This window comes from Aphelocoma coerulescens, chromosome 7, assembly GCF_041296385.1.
Source record: "Aphelocoma coerulescens isolate FSJ_1873_10779 chromosome 7, UR_Acoe_1.0, whole genome shotgun sequence".
NCBI classification, from domain to species: domain Eukaryota; kingdom Metazoa; phylum Chordata; class Aves; order Passeriformes; family Corvidae; genus Aphelocoma; species Aphelocoma coerulescens.
Window position 1 is genome coordinate 16,723,636 of NC_091021.1, and position 22,768 is coordinate 16,746,403.

At 43.0% G+C, this 22,768-nt stretch overlaps 1 long non-coding RNA gene across 1 annotated transcript in view; it reads right to left on the reverse strand.

Moving 5' to 3' along the window:
* Nucleotides 1-20,777, reverse strand: part of LOC138112933 (uncharacterized) — a 31,506-nt gene extending 10,729 nt beyond the window's left edge. Inside the window, exon 1 of the long non-coding RNA XR_011151920.1 lies at nucleotides 20,548-20,777. This is a non-coding gene — a long non-coding RNA (uncharacterized lncRNA). The remainder of the gene's footprint in view (nucleotides 1-20,547) is intronic.
* Between the last annotated feature and the right edge of the window lie 1,991 nt (nucleotides 20,778-22,768).

The following is a 22,768-nucleotide window of genomic DNA, read 5'->3' on the forward strand; positions in this document are numbered from 1 at the left end:
ACAGTAAAGAAATTTGTTATCCCTTGCCTCATTCTGTATTTGGTCACTGATAGGAGCTTCTTGTGTCCCCCCTCTCCAGAAAGAAATTCCCAGCTGGACACAGGCAATGATATGCTGGTTTGGATAAGAAAAATGGGTGCAGAGTGTATAATTCAGCTCTGAATCATGATGTCTTAAGGGTTTAGTGAGGAAATCTAATTGACACATACAAGTGTTCAGGAGTTAAAACCATGTGGTGGGGGCTGTCTGGTGATTTTGCAGAGCTGCTGGCAAGAGCCAGTCTGAGGGAAATCCCCTTGGTGATTTGTAGTTTTGGGGAAGGACGACCAGAGCTGCTGAACTGCCAGGAATTTGATTTCTGACCACAGCTGTTTATTCCATCTAGTACTGTTCCCTCTCACAAGGCAAACCCACACCTTCTGAAGAGGCTATAACACGCACTGCTTATTTTTACCACATCACAGAAACATCTGACTTGGCTCCCCCCTGTATTTTTAATGCTTGCCAGTTCTAACACTTCAGATATAAAACTTACAGATCATCCTCTGCCGAGCTTTTGGTTTTCAGTTTGATTTTTCCTTAGCAATGGGACATGCCCCAAAGTATTTCTGAGGAGAGCAACTCTCATCTTAACAAACGAGAAGTCCTTGGCTCTGTATGATATATGCCCTAGTTAAAGTAAACAATAACATTCATATTTTCCCATAGTCTGCATCAGAGCACTGGTCAACCATTCAGTAAGTAGCTCATATTTCTTATTGCAATTTATGGCCTTGAGATGGACAAGAGCTAATGCAAATGTCGTGAGCTTTTGTGAGGGACGGTGCAGGGCACATAATGGCTTTGTAGTTACAAATGCTGAGCAGATACACAGTTCACTGATCTGTTAAGCACTTTTGAGATCATGCAGTGTGTAAAAAAATACTATGTACTTGTAAATGTCAAGAGGAGTTACTGATATTTATAGAAAAGAAACTGTTTTACTATTTCCAGTTCTGTGGAGCAAATACGCTGTATACTTTAGGGTTCAGCTCCATCAGCTCAGTAGTTTCTGTGTGGATCAGATTTTTAAAGTCATAAATTGATTGAGGTGACCCCAGCAATTCAGCCCCATGCCCGGGTCATTTAAAGCCCAAGGAAAGGCAAGTGACATTTAACGGTGGGAAAACAAGCAAAGCAAAGCAAAGGGAATATGGAGGTTTTTAAGATGACAGTAAAAAACAAGGCATGTGCATTTTATCAGTTGGATTTCATAAAGAGCTTGATCTTGCAAGCTCTCTTTTGCAAAATATGCCTGGGCATAGGAATTTATACATTGGCACAGAATGCCAAAAAACTCACTAACAGGACTTGCCAAACACAGAATTGAGGCAAGCAAGAAAAGAAAGGATCAAGTCTGACAATAAACACATTCTGGAAATTGCAATTCTAATTTAACGCACCACATGGAAGGCTTTGCATTTTAATTTATCAGTTTCTTTTTAATTGACCAGATTAATTATTTCCACCTTGCCATTTGGCAGGTAGGTCACTGTTCTTTTTCACAGCATTAATGAACTAATTCCGTTTTTCCTCCTGTAATTAAAAGTGCTAGTTACAGAGACCACATTTATAAATTGGCTTGGCGCACAATAAAATTTACTCTTTTTTAAAGAAAATATAACATCATTTCCCATGTCAAAAGGGTCTTTGTATTTCTCCACCAGCAAAACTATGACTGGAAAAAAATCCCTTCAACCCTGACTTTTCAATCAGTAATAAAAATGGGTAAAATAAGATTACCAGTGAACTCCTAAACATCCACAAGTCTCCCTTGGGCACACCATGCTCAAGTACAAATGTGAAAGAAATTGAAGACTCACATTATCCATGTTTTATGCTCTAATCAAGGGCTCCCAGGATCAGGTCAAAAAGCAGGACTCAGCAGGATCCCGCTGTGTTAGCTGAGGCTGTCAGCTGCCCATTAGCCCAGTTGCTCACTTTAAGAGAAGCTGGAGGAACATCAACACTTGTCCATTGCAACCAGTACAAGTCAGACTCATTGGGGTGGGCTGATTTGGGGGCTGCCACACCTTCAAACGCTCATCTGAATTCTTAACTTACCCTCTCAAATTACTTTTTGTGCTTTTCCTGTCTTTAAATGTTATAACCCAGGGAGCTTACCTAATGGAGCCCAGTTCAGGTAGAGGCTGGATCTCACTGGTTGTACTGGTTAAAAGTACACAGGATAAGATAGGAAGGAAGAGGAAGAAGCAGAGGGCTTTGTATAGGAGTGGGGCTGGACAGATACACAAACAATTGCCTGAAAATATTATTTTGTATTTCTAATGAATTCACTATAGTCAGGATGAAGGCTCTTTTCAGTTTTGATGTTAGGCTCTTCTGAGTAGCAGATTCAGGTACGTTCAGCATCAATACCTTCTGCCACCGTTTTGACATCTTCTCATGCATGTGCTGGCACTGTATTAAAATACCTGAATTTGTCCAGTCAGACACTGGACAAAAACCTACCTGACTTTTTAAAAGATGTATATGATCTAGCTGCAAGGTAAAAAAAAAAAATATATATATATATATATATGTTAATTGTGTTTCAGGAATGTGTCTACCTGTGAATTCTTGTTCATGTGAGGAAACATGAATGTTTTCTTATCTAATCCCTTACCTTTCTCTAGTGCTCAGGATAGCTATCACAGGGCTTGAAGAGGGGGTGCAGAGTGAAGGAGAATTGTAAGGGTGGCAGAGAAAAGAGAAGGGAAACAAAGGGATAGGATAAAGTCAGGGGGTGCCAAAGAGAATTAGAAACCAAGGTACTGGTGCTGGCCTGGGAAAATAAGTATCCCAGTTCCTGAAATTACAGCTGCCAAGGACAAATGTGGCTGACAGACCTCGTCCCTTTCTGCTCTGGTGTGTGCATCTGAAGCCCAGCTGTTACAAAACATGGTTTTCTCTCTACAGACTGCATTTTTTCCCCCACAAAGAAATAGACTAATATTTAAGCCTGCAAAACAGCCTTAGGACTCGTTCTCTGTGCATCTGGGAGACTGAGATTAATTCAACAGGATTGTGAATAAAAATACAGCAATTGGTATTTCTAATTCCATTTCTCAGTGGAAAGTTTCTAGTAACAGCTAATAACTAAGTCATACTAATCAACTCATGACAAAACCTCTAAAGTATGTAATATAACATAGTTTCTGATTTTTTTTTTTTAATCGAACCTACATGTTGCAATCTCCTACCCTGCAGCCATAAAACTTTATAGTCTTCTCTTTTGTCTACTGAGATTTCAGGTGTTTAACCACTGACTTCCACCCAAAGTCTGTGGTAATAATAATGCTATCCATGTGCTGCAGTAAATGAGCATTTCAGCTTGGCTGGCAGTGATGCCTTTTTCATAAGCAGGCAAGCAGAGTGGTCTGAATTCTGCCCTCTGCCTGTGTAACTTCACTGCAACGTTCATGGCTGTCAGTGGAATTACTTCTGATTTACTTCAGTGCAACTGAGGAAAGGGTTTGACCCAGTTTGTCTATATTTATGGAAAGAAGCCTAGAGAACAGCATCTGTTCTTGTTTAAAGTACAGGAGGAATTCCAGCATTGCTGAAGGAAAGCACGCAAGCCAAGACTGCAGCCAGCAGCACCATTGCTATGGCACACCATCCTCATGATGTTCCCAAAATGCCTGGAAGTTTGGTACCTTGCCCACTGTACCTGGGGGACCAAGGCATGCTAAAGCATTTATGTTAAATGACTTTTCAATTCAACTTCGACCCAGAGGCACCTCTGGAGAGACAGGGTGGAGGAGGAGGGACAGCGTATGGGAATCTGAAACAATTAAAGCTGTTCCATGCTCCCCTAGCCCATGAACTGCCTCGTATCATGTTGAAGCCAGGAAAGTTTGGTAATAAAAACACAGAGGTTCAATTAAATAAACTCTTATGGCACAGGAATGTAACAAAACTAGGGAGTCACCTAAACTCATTACTAGTCCAGACTGGCCATAGCATTGCTGCAATGATAAAGAGCCATTACAAAAACCTCTAATTTGTTTTCCATGTCTTACCTTGCAAGAATGATCAAGGGATCCTTCTAGTAAGCACGATCCCATTGCCCATGGGGAAATTGTAGCTTGCTAAAGTTCTACACTCTGGATTTCCTTTGGGTAGTAATAGAGACCAGTCACAGCACTCAGTGCTATTATGCATCATTACAGCCCCTGCTAGCACAGATCCAGTCAAAGACCTAGCAGTACTTGTTTGTTTTGAGGGGTTTGGAACCTGATTATAAAAATTTGTTTAAGGTTAAAACTTTGTGCTCTGGCACTAGAAAATGGCAAAAAAATAAACTGAGAACTGAAAATAGAGCTAGATATTTTCAAGGTAACAATGCAGAGAGAAGGAAAATGGAGCCAATATGGAACTGCACAATTTGAATTCAGGTCTGCAAAGCTCTGACATCTGTTTTCTTCATTCAATCCTTGACAGGAAAGACTTGAACTCCAGAAAAGAGCTGCCTTAAAACCTGAGAAATATGTACCTTGAAATCTTTGTTTAGATTTTTCCACCACACTCCCAAGTTTAAAAATTTCCTGAATTTTCTGGATGTATGCTTGTTCTTTTCCACCAAGAGTCTCTTGGCATTTTGAGGAGGGGAAGCCAGTGTCCTCCTTCTGCCTTGTTATATTTGTGTGCTCTACCTCCAAGTATCAGTTCTTACTATTCACTAAACACCAGAAATGTGCAAAATGAGGGCTTGAAAGGGTCAAAATAAAACTCTTCCATGTGGATGCACATACTCCAGAGTGGCTTCTCCCACTAAGTTAGTCCCTGCTGACTTCTTTGACACCAGTGAAGCTCAGCCAAAGCCAGCAACACACCACCATCACCATAGACTCAGGCACCCCTGCCTGAATTCTTACACACCTTCATGACAGCCAATCTTGGAAAACTACAAAATCCACCCACAGCTTTTCCCTCCAAAATAGTTTCTCCTGACACTAGTTATCCACTCCTCAGGTGTCACCACTCACGTTTTATTCTGGAGTTGTGGCCGGGTGGAGTCACCAAGCCTGGTGACAAAAGAGAAGTGCCTACTCCAGAGCAGTAAGGCCTATGGAGTCTTCATGCTGCTAGTTACATGATTGGAAGCAGCCTCTGCTGCATTGAGCTCACCAAGGGATGCACATAAAAGGAGAAGGGACTGTGCACAAGGCACCTGCTGAGAAAATGCTTCTCTTGATGCCCAGCCTTCATGGGCAGCCAGGAGCCAGAGGGGCAGCTGTCTGTGGGTGCCCGGGGTCAGCACAGATGCATAGGGTGTTAGTGTAGCATCTTTGCCTGGTAATATCAAACTCTGTGAAATTGTTTCTGGAAGTTATGGGTGCAAATTTTCAGGTGCCCAGTTGTTTTGATTTAGAGGGAATTTATTTCAATGCAATCTCAATCCAGAGAAAAAAAGTGAGGTGCAAGAGTAATGCAGAAGGAGATTTAAAATACACACTTGGCTTTTCCCTGGAGCATTATCACTTAGTCTAGCAGTAAGAAAAATTAAAAAGCACCAATGGAAAATAAAAACAAGTCTGTGCACATCACATTTCTGTTGTTTCCAGATCTTCTGATCCCTATTATTCTGCCTGGAAAACTATGGAGATCTCTTATGATTTTATTCATCAGAGCCATTCTCACGCCTGACTGGCTGTGCCCCCATAAAAGCACACTATGGTTTGGGTGGGCTGCAGGTAATTAGCGTCAGGATCCCTGCAGAAAGGCTTGAAGTTGCTCCTGCCAGCTCAGGGTTTTTCATAGAATTTCCTATTCCAAGACCTTCCAGTTCTCCTCAGACCAGCAGTCAGGATGCAGCTCTTACAGAGGAATAAGGATTTTGGCTAAATAGGTTTTGTTCTGCTTCCAGTACATCAGGAGAACCTGCACTTTTTCATCCATCTTGTAGTAGCATCCAGGTACAAGCAAGAGCTGAAACCCAACCCGTCTCTGTCTGAGGAGTCAGGCAAGAAACACTGAACTACTTCAAGTCCCACACCAGGTGCTGGGGATGAAGATCTGGTTGTGCCTACTGCCAAGGCTGTCAGAAGACTCCATTGTTTTAGGGTTTTTTCCTCGTTTTTTCTTTTTTTTTCCTTCACCGCCTCGGGCAGTTTCCCATCAGATTCATTTATCTAAGCACTGGGCCAGGCTGGAGCTGAGGGAAGAGGTGATGAGGAGGAGGTCAGGGAGGACCTGGTCCTACTGTGTAAGGCCACACTGTAACTCAGCATCGCAGGGAGGAGCTCATCACATCAACGAGCGCCACAGAAGAGAAACTTTGTGCTTAAGTGCAGTAGATACTAAAAAAACTTTAAAGCAAGGAAATTAAAATCTTTAGACTCAGCATGGAAGCTATTTAAGAAACTTGTTTGTAATCATGGAGAGCACAAAAAAAGAGGTGTTCTTTAGGGAGAGAAGGCAGGAAAGTATGGGGGAAAGCAATAAAATGGTTAAATTGCAAGATATAAGCCAAACAGGTGCCTTTCAAAAAAAAAAGAAAAAAAAAAGAAAAAAAAAAGAAAACCCAAAGACTCAACTTCAGCCCCCTGAAGCCAATAGAAAGGGAATATGAACTAGAACAAATAAAATGTTGGGGCACGAAAGTTTGGAAGGCTGACAGTAATTATAAACAACCAATAATGAAAGACATAAAAATAAATAACTAGAAATTCTTCTGGCAAGTCAGCTGGTTTACCAGGGATTAGAAGCAGCATTTTGTAGTAAAGAGGTGGCGGATTTGCTACGCAATTTCAGAGAGAATTTCAGAAACACCTACTGCAGCTGCAGCCTCACACATTGCTGAGCTGAGAAGCTGTCAAAAGAGTGGTTAATGAAACAGTCTGAAACACTAAACCGCATGGGTGAGGGCAGAGAGGCTCTGGAACAAAAGGCTGGGGTCTTTCCCCTGTGGTTGTTAGTGCTGCTGTAGTAAGTGTGTGCACATTTACTGGTGTGAACTGGAAAGGGTTGAGCGATGGCAACAGGGCAAGATGATTCATATTAGCATTCTCTCAACAGCACTTCTATCCAGGAGAGAATAATTGCCATCCAGTATTGCTTTGGTGGGCCAGAAGCACACAAGTCTCCTTTCAAGAGTAAAGGACAGGGCCCATCAATGGGCAATCCACTGAACACTAAAAATCAGCTGAAAAAAAGTCTCCAGAATGGCATTGTAAATAGCACATCATAACACCCCTCACCTTACTCCTCACCTACTTTAGATAACAAATCAATACCTGATCTCAACATCCAGTCTGGAAAAGAAACACGGTTACAAGACATCTTACATTTTTGCTTTTCCTAATTCTCTGTATAGATCTGGTAACAGTAAGGTTATTTGTAAAGTCAATGTAAGCTTGGCCACTGCATTGATCATACTGTGCAATGCATCGTCTGTATCTCCTAGATGGTCTAGAAATAAAACAAATCACTTATCAGCAATATTAAAAAAGCAATATGAATTCATAGATGACCGAAATCCTGCCAGCCACAGGCAGCCAGGCATGCTCTATATCCATTGTCACTCTAATTTCAAGTAAGGCGAAATGAAGAAAAGGTGAAACAGACACAGAACATTTGGTCTACATAGCTGAAGAAAATAAGGTTTTCTGCGTAATAACTTACGGTCCTCGTACTTGCAGCATTCAGATTGAGGTGGCCACAAGGTGTGATTCAATTTGGTTTTTAATTCTGTTTGCTATACTGTAAATGCAGGCACTGCTACAGGTCTCTGTAAAAATCAAAGGCTGGCGTGGGTAGGCAGACATGTGGGTAAAACATTCCACTGGGATCTATAAATGTGGGGACTGGATTCAAAAAGCACTAAACAAGAAATCCATCAAAAAGAAGTGAGGGGGCAGGAAGAGAGAGAAAAAACCTATCCCTTAAAATGACATACATGTTTAAGAGTAGGCAGCTTGTAACTTCTATTCAGTTTCACTGAAATTGAAGGTCCAAAAATTTTGGTGGTGCAGAGCACAACTGGACCCACACACATTCAGCTCTGAAAAGGAGGGTTCAGCTGTAGGCTAATAGCTTCCTTCCTTGCTACCTGACCCAGTGATAAAAGCAAGCAAGACCGAGCAGAGGGGGATTTTTTAAATTAATTTTTTTTAATAACTTCATCTACTCAAGTACTCCAAGATTTTGAAGATATGCCAGGCAGAAGAGGGGGCTTGAGAAGGGTCCCATGAATTGCAAATACCATGGCCTGCTTTAAAATTGTGGCTGAAATCAGAGCAGACAGGAGAGGACTCTCTAGGATTTTCCCATTTGGATCATTTGTCTGATAAGAGCCAAAAAAGAAATAAATCCCTCTGGGCTTGGAATTAACCTAAATGTTGAAGGATTTTCCCTTGTGTTGAAGATCAATAAGAATATTATCTTTAGCAGTAGGATGGTTTACATGTAGGCCATACCAGATAGGGTGTAAATCCAGCATCAGGCTGTAAATTGCCTCGAATTGATCACTCTGGGAAATCAAACTACAGATATGGGACCAAAGGTGACAGGAGTCCTCAACTTTACTGTCCCTCTGTGTAGAGATTACACCTCAACAGCAAATCCCACACAGTCTGTGTTCTGAAATAATTCATGAACAATATGAGCAAAGAGGTTTATCTTGTGCTTCTAGTCCATTCTGGAGTTATTCTAGCTCTTTTATTTTATATAAATTCAGAATTAAATAAAAAAAAACCAACCAGAAGTAGGTTACAACTTTGCAGCCTTTGAGCTCAGAGTAAGTTGCCTCCAGGTGGGTTTTGATTATCTCCAGAAAAGGAAACCTCTACCAAAGAGCACTGTCATAACAAAACTGGCTTGAAGATCAACTGTTGCAACTGTATTTACATTTAAAGAGTTGCATTAAGGAGATGTCTACATCACTTAACTCCTGCCTGACTGCCCTTATAGCTGGTAACTGAAGTCAACCACAGTTTAAAATTTGGTGCCAGGATGCAGCAAGCTGAAGGAAGCTGCTTATTCGTCACTCTCTGCTCACTGTTGTTTAAACTGAGACAGAGCAATTGTACAATACACAGATGCAAACTAGAAAATTCCTGAGGCAACATGTGAAATTTTAGCATGCTGAAACAACTCAGCATCAAAGACTGAATTCAACTGGCACAGCCTTTTGAGGAAGCAGTTATAAATAGCACAAGGAAATGTTTGTGGAAGACCAGTCCTTCTGATTTGCAAGCTAGTTGGCCAAAAATACCACCATGGAAGAGAGGGCCAAAATGGGTAATGGAGAAGTCATTACTTAACAATGGCTCACTCGAAATCATAGTGCTCTGTCATCCCAATTCTCCCTTGAAGAAATTGCCATTTCTTCTACATCCAACTTCACACTGCTGTTCCCAAGCCTGACATTCTCAGCAGAAATTGCTACTACTCAAGATACACATATTACTGAGAGGAAAACTACCTACCCTACAGTGAGGCTTCATGAAAAATGTTAACTATGAATCCTGCTGATTTGTTGGGCAATGCTTTATTATCATCAGCTAATCAAATTGAGCAAAGTCTTCTGTATTAGAATAAGCCAAATCATTACAATCGTATTTCAAACGCACATGATGTGTTTATACCTCTCATGAGACATGCTGTCCACTCCATTAAAAATAACAACCTTTGTAGTTATGCATGCCAAAGTATCAGTAATCAAATCTCATGCTTCATGGTGTAAGATGATCACTAGAAGTGTCAGGTAGAAATTATTTCCTAAGAGATGGCACAGCAAGATGTGTTTGTTGCCTTTGAATCATCACACGTTGTCAGTAACAGCATACTCATGTGTTAGATCATCAATCCAACAATTTGTTATAGCAAATTCTATCTTCTGATGTTCAGCAAATCAATCACTCCAAGACCAGCAAAATATAAATCTGCTTTCACTGTAAAGTAACCAGCACTAAATTTTGAGATGGTGAGGAATGCAAGGCTGCCTTCTATGCAAGTTTTAAAGTACTTCTAGAACTGGCGTAATCAGATCTCCAGATTTAAGAATCTTCTCAAGTTTTCAGGCATCAAGATTTGGCTCTGAAATTTGCTATTTGGTACCAATCTCTCTCAGTATACTATTAACTTTTTGTGACAATCTCAATGGCTGAATTAATTTCCCTTTGTCCCCTGCTTTTCTGATGATTCCTAGGGAAATTAAATGTAGCAGAACTGTCACTCCCATACCAGACTAACACCATATAACAGCTGGAATTAGGCAAGGGGAGGATTGCTGACCCAGTGGTGTACTTCTTCACACTCCACATTAGCCTCGTTTGCCACTGATGAGCTTTTGGTAACTACAGGAGTCAAGAGATAATCTGTAGCTGATAGGATCCTTCCCAATAGATGAAGATATCAATAACAGACATGCATACTTTTGTTGCTGTAATACAGATGTTATTATTCCTATTGCAGGTCTGGTATTTTAAATTCATCAATGAGTATTTCGAGAAGAGAACCAGAGCATTTTCTCTTTGGTAGAGCTATCCCAGAAGTCTAGAAATTACCCTTACAAAACTGTCAGATTTCCTAAATTTAAAATAGATTGTTAATTCCTTAAAGTGCCTTCAGAAGCAGTGTTTTATTATCATCCTGGCACTTCTTGCTCACACTGGATGCTTTTCAAAACCACCTTGGCACCAGAGTTCTGGCCTAGCTGTAGCTTCACATCACCTGGCATCAGTAGCCTGGAAAGAGTCCTTTGAGATAAATTACTACGGCACCAAATAGTGGCATAAAACTGGACAATAAAATGTTTTCCTTTCAAGAAATAACTCTGATGCTGTGAAGCTTTGCTGTCCTCTCCTGCCAACTCCCCAGAAGCTGTCCATGCAGAGTCTATTCACAGCAGACACCCTTGCAGAGCCTGAAAACTCAACTGCCCTCCAAAAAAAGGTGCTCAAGTATTACTGCAGCAGCATGGCCTCTGCCACTGCAGCAGCATGTGGCTCTTCCTCTCTCACAGACTTAGATGAGGTAGAAAGTACCTGTGACTTGGTTTTTGGAAGATCCATGAAAAGGCTTCCAGTCCAGCACTTCTCTTCCAGCTCACTGCCAGTAGGCACTTCACTGCCAGAACATCATGCCCACCTCTGCACCCAGCACTTGGCTCATGTCACCCCCCAGCCCCTGCACCAAGGGAAAGTCCTCTTAACATTTCCAGTTTCCTACCCTACTTTGGGTTGTGGGCAGGAAGTTCCTGCTCATGTGTGCTGAGCTGTCTTGTCTGCAGTTTTACAAACTTTGGCACAACCAAGAAAACAAAAATCACAGGTTTGGTATCATAAGGAAATGAGCAGATATGACCCAGGCTAAAGTCCACGAAGACAAAGAGCCCAGACAAATGCAAGAGGGTTTCTCTCTGCTGAAACACCACTATTCTCAGTCCTTAGCTGTGTTTCTCTGGGCTAGCTGGAAAGGCAGCTCTGCCTGCCCTGCCAGCACTGAGGCTGGAGCCCGGTGTGCAGCCCCGCACACCCACCCACGCTGGCGTATGGTCCGTACAGCTGCTGCTGGCTACCAGGGCCAGTGTCTGGCAAAGATTATCTGTAACTGCAAAGCCTTTCTGTCAGCCCACCCACGCTGGCCAGAGCTGGCAATTATGTTGTTTATACAAAATACCTTTTGATTAATGGTTAGAGAAATAAAAGCTGTAGCATATGTTGCTCTCCATATAAAATCATAAGTCTGTCAGGCTTACGGTGCATCTGGTCAGGAAGGGGGGGGACAAAGATTTATTCTTCCTGTTGTACCCTGTACCCCCCACGTTTAAGTCTGAGCTCCCTCCATCATTTCACCTATTACATTCTCGACCGATTTGGCAAAGAAATCTAGGCATGGCCTCTGCAGCAAATCCCACCAGGGTGTCAGAAAACATGAAGAAGGTGGGATGTTTTCGTGCTGACAGACCAAGTGGTAAATCTTCAGTAGAGAAGCACAGCTGGGACACCTGCTGGCAGTGGCTGATGAGGATCTCTGGAAAGGCATTGATTTCACTCGCTCTTAGGGAAACTGAGAAAGTGGTTTCCTTGCTCAAAGAGGTTTATGAAATTCCTGCTTTATATATGGGACTCTGAACACTTGGTTCACACAAGCATTGAAAGGCATTGTTGCCATCTCTGCTTCACGGGGCTCTGTCATGCCAGTTGTACTGGCAGCCAGAATCACTCACCGACACCTGGTGTTCACTCACACTGACCTGGCAGCCCTGTCTGCCTGCAGAAAACAGACAGCAGCCCTCACCTCACTGTGTCCTGAGGTTCAGCCACCACTGCTGAACACACACCTCAGAGGGGGACCTGGAACTGCCCACTCATTCAAACAGTCTTGGCCATCTTCTTTTCAAGTCCCCTTTGAAGAGGTCGTGGGTTAATAGTTCCAAGAGTACATCGAAATCAATATTTTCTAACTGCATCTGATTACTTGCGAGGTACAAACTGCAGTGCTGGACATGTGACAGCACAACAGGACCTGGGGGAGAGGGTGAAGCCACAGGTCCCAGCCCACCTATGTAAACCCAGCGAGATGGTTTTGTGTGCTCCCTTCTTGCACAAGAAGGGAGAAGCAGCACTCCCAGGGAGGCACAGCCAGTTACCACACCAACCCTAACAAACAGACCAGCTCAAGGAAGAAATAGGGTCAGCTGCACGGGGGATTGTCGGATCTGGGGAGAGATGACCACAAGTCTTCTTTTCCCCAGGTAAGACAGCTATGGCAAAAGGGGAGGGCTCAGTGCAGGGAAGAGTGCAGGACCCAGGAGAGAAAGCTCAGTGCTTCATCATTAGTCACACTTTTTTCATGCACCTCTGCTGTGAACAGACTTACAACAATTTCTATGGCATCCTCAGAAGATGAGGATACTAAAGATACTTCTCCCTGAAAAGAGTCTTGCATGCCAAAAAAATTCTGTTTCCCACCTCCCCCGCACTCCACCCCCAAATAAATCTAGGGGATCTAATAAAAGATATTATCTCTCTCTGCAAATTTTATCTCAGTTATAAATAAGACATTGGGCCAGATTCTCAGCTGGCATATATTTTGGGTCACTGAATTGAAGCTCAGGAGAATTGCACTGATCTGGCCTTTTGTCTGTAATGCAGATTAGTAGAGGGATGGGGCTCTAAAACAGTATCTGCAGCCAGACCACAATTTCAGGCACTTCCTTGCCAGTTCCTTGTGCTGGGGGCCATAGATCACAGAAAGTTACAATGCAGATCAGAACAAAGTGCAAATGTATGGACACCCCAAGCACATTAATTCTTGAGCAAATCCTTAAAATGAATAGAAGAAGCCCAAGAAGGGGAAAAAAGAAAGAGTACAATCTACTGGCATTAACAATTCAAACACACAGTAAAGTTAGGATTAGAATGATTCTGTCCATTTCCTAATGGAACACAAGATTTATCAGCAAAGCACTGACAATGCTGCCTCAAGATTCTACACGGCTGAACTTCTGCATGGAAGAAGTCCCACCAAACTTCTCAGCCTGGGAGAGCAGAAAAGCCAGCAAAAACAATCGGACAGGGCTAAAACCAAACAACAAATGAACATATATTCAAGCTGTAGTGTAGAGAGAAGGAAGCAAAGCCCCAAAGCAAGCCCTAACATGCTCCAGGGCGCAGAACTGCTTTGCCAGGGCCCATTAATGCCATGTGATTGTAACCCAGCACCCACAGAAAGAATTATGGTTTTATATAAAACAACATGAAAACCTATCTAAGCTCAGCAAACCACCAAAAGGTAAATCAAAGTAGCTAATAGAACTCAATTATTTTTAAAAAAAGGGATGTAATAGGAAGCAAGGAAAGCATCCCAAAATTTTGGAATGGTCAATCTGGAAAAACTCATGGATAGTCCTTGATTAAGAACCACTTATTATTATTACTGCACAACTTGGACCTGTGCTTTTGTATGGCAAGGGAAATACCCCACGACAAGAAGTCTCCTCTTGGGGGCTGTGTGCCTTGTTGGCAGTGAGACCACAGTATGAGAGAGACCAGGAGAACAAACCTAGAAACGACTATGGTGAAACTGAAGGACTCCTCAGCACAGGTGACATCCTCTGTCACTAGGGCTGGGGGAACACAACAGGCTAGTTCTTCTTTCCAGCTGAAGCCTTTCCCCGGGTTTTTTCTATCATCATCCCTTCTAATGTGGCAGCCTTGCATCATGTGGTTGCACCTCTAATTCTTCCCTCAGCCAGTGTTTAAAGGACGGCCCTGAACTGCAATGTTTGTATGAAGACTTTGAATGTCTGGGAGTTTGGGATCTTTGGAGCAGATCCTTTGGCTAAGTCTATGAGAGAGATAAAGATACCTGTCAAAAGGGGAGCCAGTGAATTTCTGTTTATAGCAAACTGCCCTGTGTGGGCTCAATTCACATCAGAGTTTGTCAGGGACAGTTCATTACTCACAACTGGGCTAGGGGCCCACCAAGCATCTGAGGAGGTGCTGGCCTTTAGTAAGGCCATTAAAAACAAAAAGCAGTAATAAATACTGTTGTTATGCCTCCAGAAAGCCCAAAGATTAAGTGAACTGGGAATCTTCCTCTCTGACTAGAGTTCCTCCTGATCACAACAGCCTCTGTAACAGAACTGACTGAAGAAGCTTGCCAGCCACAACTGGTACTTTTCTAGGGTACACTGGCATAAACAGCGATCAGATTGCTCAGTTTTCCCCATGAGATGTTATGACTGCTGTATAATAGGCAAGTAATGGGAAAACAAAGATAAGGGCTTTGAAAGGCATTTATTTTAAAAACCCAAACAACCAAATCAAACAAAACAGCTTGCTAATTGTCTTTAAACTTTTGTGTTACTATTAAGCACCTTAAACCCATCTCAGAAAACTGAAATAACATTGGACTTATCTTTGACTGCTGCATGGTGGCAGTAGCAAATGCTTTTCAAGACCAGAGAAGTCCATCAACTCTAAGCAAATACTCCATTATCCAGTTGCTGTTCAACATCTTTCCTCTCAGCAATCAAACCTGCACCACCTGGCTTTAAGTGGGACTAAGCTTTCTCTGAAGTCATAAGATGATCTTTGTGCTGGACTTAAATAAAGATTTACTGTATTTTCAGGCTGCTTTTGGCCAGCACTGGAGAAGACAGAGGAGAGAGACTTGCTCATCCATCATGTCATTCCAGCATGGCTGGTAGGAGACAGCTGCAGCTTTATCAGTCAGGGAGTGCTTAGCTCCAGTGCTAGGGAATGGGCTTGCTTGCTCTGCCAGTGAGCCTTGAGACAGCTTTTCCTGTAGCTCCAATTGATAAAAAAGTTGGAGTTTTTCTAAAAGCAGCTCAGGAAGCAAACAGGCCAAACCACACAGTCATGTTGCACTTGCAGGAAAGGGCATACCTGAAAAAGGGACCAGAACTATCCACTTTAGTTCAGGGTGGGGAATTAGAAAATAAAAAATGCATGTGAAGGAAGGGGAGGACTGAGAGGTTCATATGCCACTGTGAACCCTGATTGTATGGACCCATAGGAGTGACCCAGAGTCCACCAGGCAGGACTCTACTCCAGGCACTGCTCAATGCATTGGTTTGAAGTACTTTGGTGTATGTTGTTGTGATTCTGGTGTATATAATTTGTTCCTTTGTTTTTAAGGAAAGAAAAGAGGTTAAAATAATAAGTAGCAGTAAGACATAAGCATTGCCAGTCTTTTCACAATAGATTTGTATCACATAACAGAGCTTGCACCTTTTATTCTTGCTGAGCTTTGGTCAGCACCATTCTCTGAAAGCAGTCATTTTGCATCACAGTTAATCTCCATCATACTCCTGGCTGCTTAGATATTTTCAAATCTGATTTTAAAAAGAATAAAATCCAGCCACAGATGTCCCATGGGTAGAAATATGTTAGGCAATTTTTTACATTGTTTTACAAGCTAGTTTGCAGGTCTGAATTAAAATTTAAAGAAAAAAAAAGGAAAAAAATTATCCATCTCAGAAATGTGTTTTCATTATGGAGATATCCATGAGGTACATTTTGATCCCAAAGTTTCCTGGTTTCAGAGCTACCAATCTGTTTTTAGCAGGGGATGCAAATCGCAGCAGAAGTGCAGCTCTGTGCCAAAAGTACTTCCCATCTAAGAAACGCATACACAACCCAAACTGGTTGTTTCTGGCAGCATGGACTTCGTGACTTTGTCCAGAAAAAGGCAACAAAGCTGGTGAAGGATGTGGAACACAAGTCCTTTGAGGAGCAGCTGAGGGAGCTGGGGTTCCTTAGGGTGGAGGAGGCTCGGGGATGACCTTAGCACCCTCTGCAACTCCCTGGAATGCGGCTGTAGGCAAGCGGGGGTCAGGCTCTTCTCCCAGGCAAAGAGCAGCAGAACAAGAGGACATAGGCTTCAGCTGGGGGAGGTTTTTGCTGGATATTGGGAAGAAATTCTTCACAGAAAAGGTGGTTAGATATTGGAATGGACTGCCCAGGAAGGTGGTGGAGTCATTATCACTGGAGGTGTTTAAAAAGACTGGATGTGGCATTCAGTGCCATGGTCTAGTTGACAGGGTGATGTTTGGTCATAGGTTGGCCTCCATGTCAAAGGTCTTTTCCAACCTAATCAATTCTGTAATTCTATGCTAGGTAGAGGGTTTGGTGATGTCCCCCAATTTTCCTAGACATTTATACCTCCTGGGCAAACATTTTAGATACTTGAACACTTCAATGTCCCTGTGCTCACTACAGCATTTGGCTCCATTCAGCTGTGTTCACATGCTGACTTTGTGAGTGCCCCATCTCCCTGCAGCCACTCCATCTCAGATGCATCTTTAAAAACATAACTGCACAGTCCAAAATAGCCCCATTTCAAGATTAGTTAGACTCCCAAACTGCATATTCCAGTCCAAAATCATAGCCAGTCATCTGTACCGTTTTTCTTCAGCTATCTCAAGGGATTTGCCAAATGTATACCAAAATTTCTTGGTCTTATAAGAGAATCAAGTATATGTCACACTTAGATATCAATATCTTTAAATCAGATTTGGTAAGCTTAAATTTGACATAATTGCCTTTCCTTCTTTTTTTTTATTTTCATATGGTATGATCATTGGCATCTGTCAGCTTTTAATCTGTTTAAAACTTTATTGGCATAGTCATATAAGGTAAGTAAATATTTTTTTCATGAGCCTATAAAACATTATTAGTTTATTTTTTCATCATGTCAGGTTGGATAAGTATCTCAGTGCCTGTACATCTTCATGAGGATTTTATTATTTATTTTGATTTAGACTAAACTAAAATGAAGACCTGTGCCAAAGCCCTGAGCTTTTTTGACAGTCTTTAAAATATACAGTAATAAAATTGAATTAACAGGCTCCCTCAGTGATTTCCAGATGGAAATACACTGGTAACAGCAGAGAAACCACAAGCGCTTTAGCCCACTCTGTTCTGCCCCAGCATTGCAGCAGACAAATCCTTTTCATCTCTCCCATTCCAAAGTACAAGGGCCAGAGGGCAGTGGCAATGGGGCAAGTAAGAATGGGATCCAGTCATCAAAATAATAATCTTGCCCATTCCCAAATGTCAGATGAGAACATGAGCTTTGTAGGCTGGTGCTGGACTTTGCAATTTTTGAGAAACAATAGCTCCAGAATAGATGATTCAGCATTTTATCCACACAGAGAATTAATACAGATTATCTTCAGTAATGCATCAACTGTGTTGTAATTCATTCTCTAGTTTACTTGTACAGAATTAATGTCTCTGTGTAAACTACCTTGATGTGAATTAAGAACACCATAAAGTACATAGTTTACCCCAGACCTGAGGGGAGAAGAGTCTACTTAGGTTCATTTTTCACCTGATGAATCCTGAGTGCTCCAGAGTAGACAGTTCTGACTCAGGACACTTCATTATAAACCTCATCTTTTGTCCAGTTGAAATAACCGAAGCTATTTCTCTCCACCTTTATAAACTGGTCAAAACAGGTAAATTGCTTTCTTTGAATTTATTAAATACCAAAAGAATCAACATTAGAGGAAAATGTTGTCCTGAATGGAAACATCCGCGTGACTTTGCCTTTGTACAACCAATGTCCCTATCATCCAAAGAAGAATAATATAACCTGCATGAGAAGCTCAGAAGAGTGCAGTGTTATATCCACATTGAGCAAACCTCATCTGAGACCTTCAAATGCACTGCTCCTGCAGTCTTTGCTAGCCAACTCTTTATAGGAATAGGGCAATACTCAGTTGCAAATAAGTGAAAAATTGATTTTTGTGCTTGAAAGAAACTCTTGTACCTATGAAAGACGTGAGTAACCTTGCCAGCCCCCTGTGGCACCACTCTAGATGCAGAGTAGCCTTTTGGACTGATTGTGTTGTGTGGCTTGATCCATTACAATTAGTGTGTCTTCAAAAACAATGGTAATTGCAGGGGCTTGGTAATTGCAGGACTGAGCCCACAGCCCTACAAATAAATGGGGTGGAGACAGAGAATAAGCAAATTAAGCAAACAGAGTTAAACGCTTTTTCTGAAGTAATTTCTCTATTCCACCCAATTGATTCCTCCTTTTGAATCCAAACACAACATCCTTTTTGGATACAAGATGCATCCTGCCCACTTACACACCTGCTCCTCCCTGTCCTGAGCCTCCCTTACAGAACACACTGGGAAATGCTCTTTTACAGGAATTACAGTTTCTTCAATGCAAAGATAACACATTCAGAAGAATCCAGAAAGGAAATGAGGGTTCTTCCTCCTTACCCCAGCAGATCCTGAAGCAAGAGGGAAGACTTCACCTTCAGTCAAGTTAAGCAATACATATTGATGATATCAACAGGTAAAGCAATTCAATAGAATCTAAATCACTCCTGCTACAATTGCTGTTGAAGTACAGAGAAGCTGTGCTCTGGACACTATCATTATTTAACTAAGGAGATTTGATTAACTAATAGTTAAGGAGCCCCAGTGCCAGCAGACAGCATCCTTGCCCATGCAGTTGTCCCATTTTTCCTCTCACCCCTGTGCCACGTGCAGAACACCTGGAGGGGGCTGGGCCACCACCGATCTGCAGGACAAGGTGGAGAGTCCACAGCTGAGGCAGCTGCCTCCTCTTGAGGGCTGGGGAGGCCTGGGAGGTGTGGGACACTTGGCTCAAGGCTTCCTTCCCTGCAGTAAAATCAGGAGACCTCTGCGCTACCCTACATTGCGCTGGTGCCAGGTGGTGGCAGACCAAGGAGCTGTAACGAGGTCTCTGTGGTTTCCCTTTCCCCCTGTATTTCCCTTCCTTTCTCCATGGCATCCCAAAAGTGAAAGTCATCAAACACACAAGCCACCATCACAGTTGGAAAAACACTGGTATGCAACTTCAGTAAATATAACTCAGTTGTACCGATAAATTGAAAACAGAGGAATTACATAAAAAGAATGTACATTATTTTAAATTGCAATTTTTATATGTTCACTTTTATTGCCTCACTCTTTAAAATAAATCCAGGACCTGATTTACTTTAATAAAAGTTTAATTTCACATCTTGGTTTAAATTCTGCACTCTTAATTTATTCTGTGGCCAGCCTTCTGACAGGAAAAGAGCTAGAGCAGCTGGGGAGTTTTACAGGCAGGTTATACTCAAGTCACTGTAACACAGTGGTTAAAAGCAAATTCAATTGTAGCTTCCACTATAGAGGAATGTTTTTGTCTTTCATTTTTTCATATGTATTGTTTTGAAGAAGTAGCAAATGGAAATGGAGCCATTTTTCACACCTGAAACTGTTAAACAAATGCATCGACATTTCTCAGTCACATTTCAAAGTCAACGCAGTGGCAGACAAGAGGCCAAACGCAGAGTACATTAAACAGAAGTTACCCACAGCAGCTTTCAGAAGCCTCAGCATACCAAGCAAAATTTGAATTATGCTTCTTTTAACTGAAAATTGCCAAGTGATTTCAGAGCACAAAGGCAAATATCAATTACTTGCCTTGCTCCACAGCTGAGCAGTTGCTGACCTCACATTAGCAAAGCCAGGTTGGATATAAACAAGGGCAGAACATGACTTGCAGAATGATTATCAGAAGTAACTAATACAACAGCACAGAAGTGAAATTGCCTCTTTAAGCCATTGGAGACTCACAGGTCTCATATTTAAATGCTGCCTCAACACATCTGAAACACAAGCAAAAGCCAAGAGATGCCCACAGACACACCTTGGGGGAGACTGGACTCCACACAGCCATGCTCAGGGCTCCCCATTTCCCCGGGAGCGCCTGGCTCTCCCAGCCCTGGAACAAGGAGTCCCCCCAGCCCCCTCTGAGGGGGAACCTCATGCAGCTTCACCTTGGCCCGGGAAGGGGAGCCCTTGCTGCTCTGCCATCACCTCCGAGCCTCTTGGACCACAGGGCCTCTCAGGGTACCCTGTCCAGCCAAGAGCGGTCCCACTACGGACCTCCATCCCCGATCCACACTAGCCATCGGCTCCAAGCCCCCATGCTGCTATCAACAAGCAGCCAAGGAGGCAAAAAATCACCAGCACCCTCATAAGCATGCGCCCTTACCTGGAGGAGGAGTGCCTGGCCAGCCCTGCCCGCTTCGGTCGGCAGCGCTGCTCTGTGGAGAGCCGCGGCTCCGGGGGCCGCAGCCGCCCCTCACAGCCCAGAGCGGCTCAGGTGAGGAATCGCCGCCCGCCCCCGGGCCTGGCACAAGGACACAGCTGAGGCCTGTCACTGTCAGTGGGGATGGGGACGCATCGGTGGGAAAGGGCCAAACAGCCTTTCAAGCGGCAGCCCTCAGGCAGCGACTTTTGACCTCTTTCTCCTTTGTTTAACCATCCCCTCGGCAGAGGAAAAAGCTGTCCTCAGGGGCTGCCAGGACGGGGCGGGGGGGGGGGGTGCGTGTGGCAACACCTGCCATGACCAAGGCAGGTGGGATTTGCTCAGGCAGGGCTGGAAATCACGTGAAGGACAAAGCTGCCTCTCTCAGGACCAGAATACACACAGCCAGAGCAAGTAAAGTGTATTTGGAATAAAATGGCAGCAGTTTGCAGATGCAGAAAATGAAAACAACCCTTGTGAGGCAGCGAAGCTCTCCGTGTGTCAAACACCCACACAGCCCAGCCTGGCAGGAGATCAGCAAACCTCTGCTGTCTCGACATGTGACTCCCCAGCCACTTTCCTGGGAAGTCGGCACACATAAACATCCTGCTTCTGAAGAGTTTACGTGCAACCAATGAGCAAATCCCATCCTTCAGACTCACAGTAGAAGCACAACATCACACTTACGATGTGAGGTGCCAAGAGTCAACATGGAACATGCGGGTCTGCACGCAGCAGGGAAGAGATGCAAACACAACTGCTTCTGTCCCTATGTTTATAAACCTGCTCAGCTCCCTCTCAGGGAAGCTGCATTTAACTCCAGTGGTGAGTACTTGTGCTCTGGCTGCTGAAGGTCTTGCTTATTGCTACAGTTAGCGAACAATTGCTAACTCATCACTAATGTGGCATTCACAAGGTTCCCTACCCAGCCACTCATAGCTGGTTTGACTTTGCTCTGACTGGTCTACAGCTGTAGCATATCAGCACGTGGTTTTAAACAAAAGAAAACTAAAGTGACCCTATTGCTCTTTCCTCATTGTTTTTGGAAGGGACAATCAGCCTATGCTTTCTGCAACAGCAAGAAGGATAATTTTGGTTTTAGTAATGTAAATCACACAGTGACAGAGGTGAAGAGGAAGGACCCCAAAGCTGTAGCATGGCTGAGCAGGCAGCCCACAAAGGCTCAGCTGTAAACACCTACTCGAGCCCAGATATGCTCGAGAGTCTTACATGAGCTACTGAAAAGAACAGGAAATAACATTATGTTTTATTTGTGTCTGCAGAGCAGCACACAGCTCTACAAATGAAGAGATAGTGATTTCCTCTCATCAGCCTTAAAAAAGTACTAAATTGTAACCAAGGCAGCAGATTTGTTACCATCTGACATTTATCATTTCTCTGTAGCAACCAGGTCCCGTCTGCCTGACTGTTGCTGCCAGATGTTCATTTCACTGTAATTTAGCCATACACACAAGATACTGGCTTGCACTGCCCTTGCTCTGTTTTCCTCATTAGCAATTCTCTTTGCTTCCTGGTCATGATTTTGTTAGCAGTAAGTCATGCAACAGCCAGGTGAAGTTGTACAAAGAAGTTTTTATTAAGTGTGCTGGTGGGCTGTGCTGCCCGCTGAAGCTTTGCAGAGGGACAGCCTCTGTGTACCAGGGGGTGATGCTAAACCTCTGCACTGCACAGGAGAAAGGACCTTCTTGAGAGCCTTTCTCCACTGTCCCTTGGGCAGCTGTCACTCATCTCCTCCTTCAAAAACAGTAAACCCTGCTCCCTTAGCCACATGTTGGGTAACAACACGGACGGACTCCACCCTTGTAAGCTACAGCAACATCCTCCAGCATCTTTTCTCTTTGGCCTTGTCTCTCCCCAGTCCCTTTTCACAGCTTGTTTTTGTTCTCTGCAGACTGTTTTTAATGATGTGCTTTAGAGGGATCTCACCTCTTAAGGAGAAGGCTACCAATTACACTTCTGCACGAATAAACTGAGCTCCGATACCATTTCAAGGAAGCCAGCAGCTTCTATTCTTCATTTTCGTGCACTAGAATGTGCTAACCTACAAAACTGAACACAACTGAGAATTTAGGCATAACACAGTTACAAGCATGAACAGAGAAAGACAAAATCTTCATTTCGTATGAAAATCTTAATTTTAAAAAACTTGACTGAAAGAACAGTG